Consider the following 13,683-nt stretch of genomic DNA (forward strand, 5'->3'; position numbering starts at 1 on the left):
GTTTATGGTATAATCCCTATTTTCCAGGGGGGGCCGCTGGCAGAAAATAAAGCAAGCTTCACAATAGTCCCCAAAATGAACAGACATTGGCAACTGTGAGTGAGCATAGAAAGGTGTAATTTATTAATGGAGAACTGTAGTTTTACATGATTAGGGGTCTTACACTATGGGTGTCCTAGTAAACAAAAAGAAATCGCTATAGATGGAAATTGAGTTTCTGCTGATTTTGAGTGTGTGATCAGAATCACGCCCAGGGAGACTGGACTCTTGTGTAGGTACCTATGCACTTTCTCTTGCTCCTCCCCTAAGTTGTGGTAATATCCATGGCATATACTGCAGAGTCCATTGATAAGTTTCATTGACCATTGACATGTAACATCTTCACTTGCACACTGCTCACTAATCCATTTTCTCTGAAACTTCACACAATCCTTATCCATTTTTAAAAGAGATCAATCAGCCCCACACATTTTCTTCTCATCCCCCACCTACTTGGAGGTTCAGCCGGAGCACAGTCAGTCCTTTACAAGTGATGAGTCCACATCCCTGATGGTGAAGGTCTAGAGATAGCTAGGGCCAGATTGTCCAGTGAGTTTGTATCAGCAGAGAATTTGGTTTAGGCGCTTTATAGCATTGGAAAGGGAAGAGTATAAGCTTTTCAGTGTAACACATTGACTTGCTTCTAGCCCGTAGAAGTCCCAAGAAAGATGAATTTCCATGCTTTTAAACCATATTAGTGACAATCTGCATTTTCTTCATAAGTCTACACAGTTGGATTCATGCCAGTAGGTGTATTTCTACGTAGCAAAGTTATTTCGGAATAATGGCTGCTATTTTGAAATAATTTTGGAAGCATCTACACAATGCAACTACTATTTCAAAATAATTTTGAAATAGTGGATGGCTTATTTTGAATTTGGTAAACCTCATTATAAGGCAAATCAACTTTATCTATGCAGTCATGACTGGCAACTCCAGACTATAAAAATACAAAATAAAAAAGGATTCAGCAATATTTTCTGTAATTATTTTTGTTAGTTCCAAGTGACAGTGTTTCATAGCATTATATTTGTACTACATTTTAAAAAGACATGGGAAAAAAGGATGCTCATAATTAGGCTTTTAAATCAAAGAGACCACAATTACTACCCTTCTGAAAATTGCAGTGTTTTACAAGGAATAATACCTATTTCAGAATAGGGGCTGTGTAGACAGGGAATAGGGGCTATTTTGAAATAAGCTATCCTGGAATAGTTCATTTCAAATAATGGTGCTGTATAGACATAGTATTTTGGATTAGAGCCCCCGGAAGCAGTGCTTCCAAGGTACTCTAGTCTGAAATAGGATCTATTGTGTGTGGACACACTATATTGGAATAAGCTTTGCTTATTTTGGGGCATCCCTGTACTGTGTACATGTTACTCTGGAATAATTTATTTTGGAATAATAACTCTGGAATAATCTATTCCAGAATAACCCTGTAGTGTAGACATAATTTAAGAGAACAAGTACTAACAGAAGAAGGGATACAAAAGAAATCTCAATACATTACGAGAAGCTCTTGAGTACCTTTTTCAACTTTTTTTTCTGTAAAATACATGGCACAAAATAAGTAATAAATCTGTACTACTCCACCATGTAAACTCATTCAGGATAACTTATATAATTCACTCATGGCTTCACCCATTGTTGAATAATGTGGATAGCATTCTGATATCATTCCATTGCATTATATACACCAAATGTTATATTTAAGTGCCAGCTCAGGGCAGGTGAAGTGCTTAAGAGCTCATTATAGGGCAAATCAACTTTATCTACACAGTCACGACGGGCAACTCCAGACTATAAAAATGCAAAATAAAAAAGGATTCAATGATATTTTCTGTAATTATTTTTGTTAGTTCCAAGTGACAGTGTTTCATGTCATCATATTTTTACTACATTTTAAAAGACATGATAAAAAAGGAAGCTCATATTTAGGCTTTTAAATCAAAGAGACTACAATTACCATACCTTCTGAAAAGTGCAGCATTTTAACTTAACCCCCTAAATATGGATTTAGGTGCCTAAATTTCAGCAATTATAGTTTAAAAATTGTCTACTTGTATATTTACCCTCCATTTTCTAAAGATGTCCAAAAAGTCCCTTGCTGAGATGAGTGTAATTGCTGGAAATACCTCCTCTGCAGACATAACGAGCCAGACCCACTCCTAGTATAACTAAATTGCAAGTTCATTAACGTCAGTGAGTTCCCACATAAATTTGGCCAACCATTTCTTGACGGAGTTAGGGCTGTATTAATCCTCCCATTCCTGAGCAAGCTCATAAAGAAGCTAGCAGAAAGGCCAACTACAAGCTCACCTCACTGATACTAACTTTCTAGATCAGGGTCAGCCTGGATTCAGGCCAGGAGTTGGAACTGAAATTGCCTTGGTGGTACTGAGACATATTTTCCTGTTGTTGATGGATAGAAGACAAGCATTGATCCTTTTTCAGCTCTTTAAAGCTCAAGAAGGATGAATGAGAGATGTGGCGGGGTCCAAGATAACATGCTAACAAGCCTGGCTTTAGTGCACGGTGAGCAAAGTGGTTGCCTTAGGCTCTATTCCTTCAGGGTTCTCTGTTCCAATTGATTTCAGCATCCACTGCGTACTGGCCAAGCCAGGCCCCACTGTCAGTATGATGCCTTGGGCCCCATCCACTGTCTGGGCTTCCCTGGGTGGGCTCTGTGTGCTAACATGGCTTAAATCCTTCCTGGAGGGACACACCCAATGAGTATTGATGGGACACTGCACTTCCACCACTAGACCCATTACCTATGGGGTTCCCTAGGGTCAAAACTCTGTCCAGTCCTTCTTAATATCTACATGAAACCACTGGGTGAACTCAGGAGATGATGGGCACTCAAATATTCAGTGCTTATGATACACAACTCTATCAATCTTCCATCTCATGAAGCCACTAGCACCAATGTGGCCCTGTGCGTGAATGAAATCAACTCTTGGATCAAGAACATCTGGTTGAAGTTGAACTCAAGTAAGAAAGAGCTGATGCTGATGGGCAGAGGAAAGTATAGCGCTGTTTCTGATGATATATAGCCACAATTGCCAATTCAGTTCATAATCTGAGTACACTTGGATTCCTTGCTGACATTGATCTTTTACACAGCAGCATCTGAAAATAACTTTCTACGGTCTAAGCTTGGTTAGGAAATTCCGTTGCATGAAGATTTTCATACCTTTGTAACTTCTTGAGTGGATTACAGCAATGCAGTACACCTGGGCATGTAGCCTTCAGCACTTAGGAAAGGCCAGCTAGTAAGATTGCTACAGCACATCTCCTTAGCAGCACAGGCTAACAACCTACCTCTGCTCTCTACACTGATTTCCTTTAAAAATTTGAATAAAATTCCATGTCTCAGATCTTCTCTTTGAAACACTCCATGGTCTCAACCCCAAGTATCTAAAAGCTGTGACACAGATTGGTTGACAACTACGTTCCATTGCTACAATGGCACTTTGAACAACAAAAGTAAAGCTCCTCTGAATGAGACATGGAATCTCCTTCAGGGGTGGTCTGAGAATGAAATCCCGCAGGAACGAAGGAGCATCGTGAACCTCATCGCTTTCTGCTCCAGGTATAAGATGTATTTCTTTGATTCCCTTCTCTAATATGAACACATAGCACTAGCTATATTTATTAAAAGATATGCTACTAAAACAAGACATTCCACAGCATATGCTTCTCACTCTACAAAGAGAATTAGAGAACGAACTCATGAAGGATATATAGTCAAGTTGCATAATGCACTTCTGGAAAGAGCTCAGATAATACAGCAAAGAATCAGATAAATGCATCTTACATGACATGTTAGAGCAGAAGATGGAGATTGTACCAGGACTGTGCACGATAAGGAAGATCCCTGGTTCTATCTTTTATCTTTTCCTGCTACACTTTCTTCCCATCTTTGGTTTCAGCATGTAAATTACACAAATATTGCACAGTCATGGAGTGCTAGATCAATGCAAGTTACTTTGTCTCTTAATCCTCTTTTCTTACCAATTACCACCATTTATGGAATTTCCACCATTGTTTCTGTCACTACAACAGCCAGGTTTAGACAATTGCATAAGAATTGCACCAGCTACAAATGGGAGCAGATTTTGCTCCAGTTACACAGTTGCATCTCTTTCTGAAGCAAATGAGAGATCATCTCTACAGCCAAATACAACTTAGTTTCAAATATGGATTTTTCCATGGAAGTATGATAATATAAAGGGAACCTCTTCATCAGGTCTGAGAAAAAGGGCGGAGAACAGGGATATGAAGTGCAAATAAGTTGTTGCTCAGATGTTAAAAGAAAAAGTAAAGTCAAATGATATCAAACAAAATAAACAAATCAACAAACAGGAGTAATGTAAGATAAACCCAAAGAGGGAAAAAGTCAAAGGCAAATAAAAGGAATAATGTAAATGCAACAACAAAAAATGCAACAATAGAAAAACAGTCTCTACAATGCAAAATACTGCTTTTATTTGTCACATTATGTTACGTAGAGCCAGATGGAACCTGCCAGTTTTAGAGGTTCAAGAATTTTTTTCTTGGTTGTGATCCATGAAGGCATTTATCCAGAGCTTCCATTTGTATTTTAGATTCAATGAACTCTACTATTACAAATTAAAAAAAGTTTTGAGTGCTGCCTGCTTTTACATCAAAACTCAAAATCGTTAAGTGATATGGATTTCAATTCAAAACTACAAATCAAAACAGGGCAGGTTGCTCAAATGTATAGCCTCAGGGTCTCAAGTCTTAGTAGGCTTTCCAAAGAGTTATGAATTTTTATATGGTTTCAGGGATCACTGTGAACATTTCACATAGCTCTAATATGAAGACATTTAACCTATAAATTAATATATCCCATTGATAATCCTGAATCAGTGAAAGGGATTCTATGTAATATTAAAAGGAAAGGAATCAATTTTCTAATATAGATGTACATATAATCTTGTCTTTTTAACATATATTAAATCAGTGGAGTTATGAAATTTGTCAATAGGTTCAAAAGACAAAGTGATAGCTTGGGCTTTAGTCTTAAAGATGTAATTTCCCCCCACACATTTGGAAAAACAGCAAATATTATTATCACCCAGATTAAGATGAAATTTTGGCCTACTAAAGCAGGGTACAAAGCTTTATTACACTTGCAAAGCTATTGAAAACCAAGGCTTGAACTTTCAGATAAGCAATTTTTCATGTAAATTAATAAGCACTGCATGGGCTAATAGCCATAAATTTTATTTTGCTAACAGATATCAGTGTGGAAAGCAAAACTTAAAGACCGTCAAACATTAATTAGCTCTGTACAAATTATGAAAAATAGTTAGGCAAGTGTTTTCTTGGTTATTCATAACTATATTTAGCTGTTGTAATTATTAAAAGAAACAAGTTAATTGTAAACTCCATCCAAAGTTACATATGGATCACAGATGACAACTACTGTATATTAAATGAGGAGACTAAATATCTGCTTCTCTATAAATGTGATTTTTATGTAGTAGTAAGAATGTGGTACAGTAAGGATAGCAGCCTTTTCCTGCTCAATGAATTGGAATTAAACATGCTAATCTGAGGTCTCTTTCAAGTATTTTATTAAGCTACTTTGGCCTTTAATTCCTTTATCGTGCATCATTTAATGTAATGTCATTTATATATATGAAGTATGTTACACTTATTAACCAATGTGCAAAAATCTGAAGTACAGATTTTATGTAATGGGCTAATTACAGGACTTTAAAGCCACCTACTGAGTTTTGCTAAGCTTAACAACAGGTTCACTGAACTGGATAAATTTATTCAAACTTGTGGAAATGAACCCCATTCTATGTGCAACCGTACTGGGAAAACACACAAATTATACCTCAATACCAGTTTAATGGGTCAAACAGTGAACCTGAATACTGAACTTATCCACATCTTGCAACAGTGCAGAAGCTATAGGTCTATTAATTGTTTCTTCCTTGTGTTTGTAAATAACTAAAACATGGTACATGGGATAAGCATCAAGTTTTAAATATGTATAAAACTGGAATATTTTTTCTTGCATTGATCCTTGCAACCACCTTGCTACATATAGCAAATGCAACTTTGCTAAACATATATTTCAAATATATCATCCTTTACAAGAATATCATCCTATAACTCCTATTGCATGTGCTTTTAATTTATTTATCAGTCTGCACTTACTTTTCTGAACCATCATCTTTCACTCTTCTTATTTAACATATATTAACTAGGTTTGATTTTCATTGTGCTGAGGCTGGTGTAAGTGAGAACTGACTTCACTGAAGCCTGTAGAATGGCATCTATGCAAAATCTGTCCTGTAGATTTATTAAGAAAGTATATTTCACCAAGCTGATTTTTAGGTTATCAGATATGACTACAGCAGAAGTTGCAGACCCCAATTCTACTCACATTTACATCAGTGTAAATCCAGAGTAACTGTATTGTTGATTTCCATTGACTTGTTTTAGATTTACACAGTGTAACAATGAAAAATTTGCTCCACAGTTTTCCCTTTCTTCAACTTGGAAAACTATTTGTAATAAAAAGTTGAAAACAACGTCCAAATCAAATATACTGTCTGTGACCTGTCCTTTAAAATTTACAAGTAGAGTTCAGGTCCACATGTTAATTTTGATTGGGTTTTTTTTTGGCAGCTCAGGGATAGCTTGTAGATTATGTAATAAAACCTTGTTTAATCAGAAGTGGAAGATGCTATTGCTGATATTACAAGATGTTATTGTTTACTCTGTGAACTGTTCTGGATAACTATGCATAATCTATTCAATAGCTGACATTTGGGTCTTGATGGATATATTCAAGCATGTACTTTCAGGGATAATAACACTAGCACACTGTTCTATAATGCATTCAGTGAGGACACGCCTTATAATGCTCATAATTGTTGCTTAAGTTCCAAAAATGAATTTTTCAGTAAGTGAGAAACAAGACACAATCTTGCTGCCCAGAAAAAAAAAGAGTTTAAATAAGAAATGCAGAAAATTTAGGCTACTGCTGCAACAAATGAAATGGTATTGCACTGAAAAAGATATGAGGCAATTAATCAATGCTGTGTTTGCACATATCATTAAATATATTATACTAAGTTTAGATTTGACTTCTATGCTTCTTTTATAAAGAGTTAAAAGAAAATACATTTGAATTCATGCTGATACTGAAAACATGCTCCTAGCTCCTAGTTTCTTGGATTTCAAATCATTTCCATTAACAAACAGCTATTTGCCCTCTAATAAAATATGTCATTATGCTTTATTCACATCACACAAAAGAATCACTGAAAAATCGCCCCAATGATGGCCAATAATTACACATTTTGCTTCTACACGAGCAATGAAGAAATCTGTTCATTGGAGAAAGCAGGTGCTGGGGCATCATGCTAATAGTCAATGTGTGCCACAGTAATTAGCCATTGCAATTGCTAAAATTAACAATTAGCTAACATGCAATTCTCTTTTTGCAGGCTGCAGTTTACTTTGTATAATCCTTGTATGTTCTTAGTAATTATTCTGACAGCTTATTATTTTTATTTTTTCTGGTTTGAACACAGCTTTAACATTTGAATCAGTCTACCCAAATGTTCAACAGGCAGTATGAAACAAATGCTTCACTAGGCAATTTCTAAGGAACACATTTGTTTTTATTCTCAACTTTGTATTGTTCGAGAAATACATGGTGGTTTTTTTTATAGACTAAGAAATCTTCATCTCTTTTGCATGCTGGGGGACTGTTGTCAGAGGCTTTTGGTCATTTTTCACAATGGTAGTAGATAGTCATTCCAAGATTATGAGAATAGTTATAATGAACTGTTTTCATGTTATCTATAGTGGTGGTTTCAGATTCTCAAATAGTGGTCCAGGACCACTGGTGATCTGTAGAGTCCGTGCCAATAATCCATGGAATCCCAGCTGGTCAAATGGTTCTAAGTCTCTGCCTTGCTTCTGGCAGCTATGTAACTTGAAAAGAAGCCCAAATACACTACTTTCCTATTATTACTATTGTAATGTAAGTACTGTAGTTGCCTTGGGAAAAGGTAAACAACTGTGACGTGGTCCATAATCACAAATAGAAGAGTAGGTGATCCAGGGGAGACTTCTGTTAAGGTATAATCCACATTGTGAAAGTTTGGAAATGACATACTACAGTAAAACTTGCCAAGACTTTTTTCTTGTCTCTGTGTTGCCGGTCAGATCTTCAGCAAGCGTAAATCAGTACAACTCATTTGAACTCAATGAAGGTTCATTGATTAACACATGCTGCGGACGAGGCCCTAATGTCTTTGTTTTACTTTTTGTATTACTTGGCAGTCCTGGAAGCACCAACACCTTGTCAGTCTTTGGGTCAGATTCTCCTGTGCCCCACTCAGTGTAACTCCTCTGATCTTGGGAAAATGCCTCCTGCTGTACACAGGTGTGTGTGAGAGGGTGATAAGGCTCAGACAGCTTACATCCTCCTGAAGTCAGGATGGTCTATGTAGAGGACACCAAACCGTGTCAGAATAGTTTAAAAAACATTTCCCATATCTTTAAAATCTGTTTTAAAATAGCTTAATCCTGCATACATTATTCAGCAAAACCATGTTATAAAACAGGTTAGCAGGCTCTGTGAGCATCACATTCTAACATTCTTTTGGAATAGCTCCATTATTATCAAGGATGGGCCCAGAAAGAAACAATGCCAAGATCTTCCGACTTCAGACCTCTGACTCGGAGCTCATCAGGGTCTCATGCATCTGCACATCTACTAATGTGATATATGCCATTGTGTGCCAGCAATGCTTCTCTATCACTTACACTGAACAAACCAGACAGTCTGCACCAAAAGATGAATGGACATACATCCGACATCAGGAACTGGAATACACATAAACCTATAGGGCAACACTTTAACTTCCCTAGACTTCCAATAATGAATTTAAAAGTAGCCATTCTTCTACAACAGAATTTTACCACAAGATTACAGAGGGAGACATCTGAATTGGAATTCATTTGCAAATATGATACATTTTAAATTAGGCCTTAACAGAGATCTCATCTATCTTATTATGCATTACAAGGACATTGCCCCCACATTTGATATTTGCAGGAACAGCACACATCTAAGTGAACTTAATTTGCTTCATCTATGGTCCTACTAGTGACAGGTAACCTTTTTTTATCCCTCCCCCCAGTGCATAAACCCTGGATTCTAATTGTCTGCTCCAATTATCTGAAGAAGTGAGTCTTACGCATGAAAGCTCACGACCTAATAAATGTGTTAGTCTTTAAGGTGCTACAGGACTGCTTGTTATTTGTGACTTCAATATGAAATTCCTAGAGCAGCTGGGAAAGAAAAGACACACACAGATTCCAAACTGTGGTCTGCAAACAGTCTTTATTAACATTAGGTGCAACTATACAACCTTCACTCAATGCGCACCTTCCAGAGGACATCTTGCATGAATAAGGACTGCAGGAATGTTTGTACAACTGCTAGCACAACAGGCTTCTGGTCACTATTATGATATGAATAAATGAAGTCACAATGGAGCATGGAAAAGTATAGTCCCTGGCTGGGAAAGTGTTTAACTATTTAGGGCCACATCCTTAGTTAGTGTAAATGGGTATAGTTCCATTGACTTTAGTGGAATCATACACATATGCACTGCACCAGTTGAGGACAAGGACCTTACTCTTTATACCCTAGAAATAAATAATTTAGGGGATGAAAGAATTGTCTCAACTTCCCTCTATAAATTTAAAAAAAAATCACTAAGATTTTCCATGTTCACAATAATCACAACACATGGCCACCCAGACCATCCCTTCTCACTCGCAGTTTGATCTCTATGATACAGAATGCGATGCTAGGTTTCATTCAAGTGGGTCTATTATTTGTAACATATTAGCATGTTATTCAGTCTTTGCCTGATGGCAATCACTGTAGACAGGATTAAGAAATGAACCTATTACAGAGCCATTTCAAAATACCTGAAACTTTCTAAAGGCATCCAACTGTACTTTTGGAGAAAATAATTATTTTTATGGGAGTTTCTCTGTTTCTTTTTTGGTATCAGCTCTTTGACAGTTGCATTTGGGATGTCAGAAAGAGGCAGAGATGTGAGATGGAACCCAAACCCAAAAGTCAGTCAATAGAGGGTGGTTTCTGAAGTCCAGACCCAAAACTATATCTGAAAATTGTCATACAAGCCCACTTTTATAAGAGGCCAAACTAAAACCAAAGCCAAACACTTCCAAATATTGCTTTCTGAGTACTTCAAAAGCTAGACCAGGACACAGATTGGAATTTTGCTTCCTGGAACAATCTCTCGTTCAAAGTATAAATGGCCAATCCTGTAAAACATGACTTTGGATGATCTGAAACTCTAACTCTGAGTCAATCTGAATAATGGAAAAGCTCAGATTCTGGACCATTACAAATTCTGAGCTATCTAAGCTGATTCAGCCTCAGTGGTATTTTTGTAGTAGCCTTTTATATGCAATGTTTTACTGTTTATATTACTTAATCTATTAATACACAAAATGACTTGGCTGATTTATTTGCACTGAATATATAAAAATGTGGTTCTACTCAGAAAAGCAGTTTTTAAAACATGGAATTGTGGTGTTCTGTATTTATTGTCTCTCAATAATTTCCACATCAAGTTTGCTTAGTTTATATGTAAAATGATGGTGTTTAAACTCCCAGCCTTGCAAATTCAGTGTGGGATCTGAGAGTTAAGTTGTTTTCTTTAAGGCTTACTCATTATCTCTTCATAGTAAGTGAAATCCTTCAGTATTCCATTTAATTATCTTCAAATTCTGTCCACAAATAGATCTTCAAGCAAAGTTGTCAAAGCACTAGGAAATATACTACCTGGAACAATTCTATATTGACAGTGGGAAGGACAAGATAACTCAATAAACTCAATACTTCAATTGACTGCTTGGGCATACGCTGAACCTTTGCAGATTACAAATGAAGGTAATGGGATCCTGTACAAGTGCAAAAATGTGCCTGCACAGAGTCCGTAGCAGCACTGGAGTCATTCATTGTGAGTTGTCTTGAGCCTGTGTGAGCTGTCATTTTTGTGTCTTTTTTTAAATTTCTAGGGAGTAAGATTTTATATGTAAATGTATGCAAAAATCTATCTGTACCACTCGATCTAGCAGAACAGATTAATTATGCAACTAGGGAATTTTAAACTTTTAAATACAATTTTTTGTATATATAGTAATGCAGACTTTACCATTTATGCTTTAAAATCAATATACTAGCAGGTTTTTACTGCTGTACCAACATATTGTACTGAGTACCATACTCTGAATTTACAAACTGCTAAGAAAATACAGATACAGTGACTAACTAATAAGTTTGATAGTGAAGAGAAACAGGTACAATGTGCAATTCAGGACACTTACTAAGGACCTCAGATAGCATCAAAATGGAGCAATTTAGAAGTACTTACACTATTACAGCTCAAAAGGAAAGAAGGGAAAGCCTTTCACTTAAAAACATTTCTTACTTCACAGAGGAGTAATTTCCATATTTTCTTAACTGAAATTAAGCTCCTTTACATAACCATTTTCGACAGATTTCATGACATTCAGATATAATTTATTGATAAAGCCCCTAATAAAGCCAAGCAAAAATTCATTTACAAATAAGAAAATTGGAAATCCCAACAAGTGGGACAAAAACTAGATTCATGAGGCTGCCCAGTGAGGTGGGTAGCGCTTCTGTCTGGAAATCTGAAAATTCTCATCTTGTCATTTTCAAAGTGGCACCTCATGTTTGAGGGTCAATGTCCGTTGGCTTTAAGGGTGTCAGGTGGTTTAAAGCTAAAGCAGTATTTTGAGTCAATTCCTGTGACCAATGAAGCTTAGGCCAGTTGTAGAAATTATAAGCTTTTCTTCAAGAGATAACAAGAATGATGGGCATGCTCTTTGCTGATGCCATCTGGTGGACAATTTACAGAAGCCTCTGCCTATCCCACTGACATAGGACTGAATCAGAGGCCACTGAAATCAGTGAAAGCTAATTTCAGGCCCATACAGAGGTATTCAGATAAGTTGGGGAAAACTATGGCAGCTGTTCTAATAGAGAGAGGAATAAAAGAAAAAGGCAGAAAAATGTGATTCCTTTGTTTTAACAAATTGTATAACAAGCAGGGACCCCCTCTGTGGGGCCAAATGTGGGAAGGCAGAACCTGAAGTCAGATGAGCTACAAAACCACAATTTAAAAACAAGGATGTCCACTTCACTTGACCAGCACACATGTTAATTGAATAAATGTGCTCATATATTTCTAAGAAGTCTTAAATGCTCTGTGCAAAGTTCACCTGTTAAAGGAGTAGAGTTGTTAATTGAAGACGTTTTGGCTGCAGCTACACTAGTAAGTTCTTTCAAAAGATTTTTCAAAAGAAGGGGGCTCTTTCAAATGAGCCCATGGAGTGTCTACACACAAAAAGCGTTCTTTCAAAAATAAATTGAAATCGCTCTTCCTTTCCCCTTTCAGGAGGAGCGCCCCCATTTGAAAGAAAATGTGTGTAGATGCTCTGCAGAGTCCTTCTTTCAAAAGAACAGTCTTCATATTCAGTCCCTGGCCCATTCTTTCAAAAGAGCAGATCACTCTTTCAATCTGTTTTTTTGTGTGTGGGTACATTCTTTTGAAAGAAGTTCTTTCGGAAGAGATCTTCCAGAAGAGATTTGTTTAAAAGATCTCTGTAGTATAGAGGTAGCCTTCTTCTTTACCAAACTAAAATGTATTTAGTATGTAGAATGGCATCCTCTTAAATGAACATGTACTGGGGGGACAAATCTGCAAAAATAAACCTAAAATACACAATAAAGATCTCTATTTAAAACGTTTCTGCTCACTTAAAACACTGAGTAATGGCAAGAAAGTTGAGAAAGTTTCCCTTCATTCATTTTAAACATAAGAAATTATTTGGCTGTCCTAGTGACATTATCTTGGGTGGGTTGCAAGCAAAAATGCCATTTTATAAGTTTCCATTGAAGACTATGTGATGTTAAATCCCTTTTTCTTCCATTTCTATTTCTTTTACATATGTTAAAAGCAAAACTATAGCATATTTCCTTACATATACACATAATACATAATCAAATAACACAAGAACAAATCTACCACCAACTGCTTCATACCCATGTTGTGCTTTGACTGTGAAGGAAAGCCAAGTTTCGAGCCTGGGTCGAGCCTGACTCAGGCCATAACTTGTGAGTCCTGCTATTCTAACCCTTTCTCTTGATCTGCTTTTCAGCATGTCTTAGAGTACACAGCTCAAAGCAGCAGGGGAGTTTCTTAGCAAAGGGCCACCCACTTGCATATTATTTCTTCCTTGCCTGTGACATGACACAAGAACAAAGTAGACATTAACCGCTACATTAAACCCAGAAGGAAAGTAATCAGTAACCTGTTATTCCCTTAATAAAGGGAAACACATGCAGTGTGAAATCCAGAAGACTAATCAATAGCCCCAGACAATGCAACGTGCCAAACAAATTGCAAATCAATTAGAATCCTTGTTTTCTTTGAAATGGTTCACTATACCTAAAGCAATTACTCGTTCATTAGACCTAATTTAACAGCATGACTGCCCTAGCAA

Source organism: Carettochelys insculpta, chromosome 6 (genome assembly GCF_033958435.1).
Source record: "Carettochelys insculpta isolate YL-2023 chromosome 6, ASM3395843v1, whole genome shotgun sequence".
Taxonomy (NCBI): Eukaryota; Metazoa; Chordata; order Testudines; family Carettochelyidae; genus Carettochelys; species Carettochelys insculpta.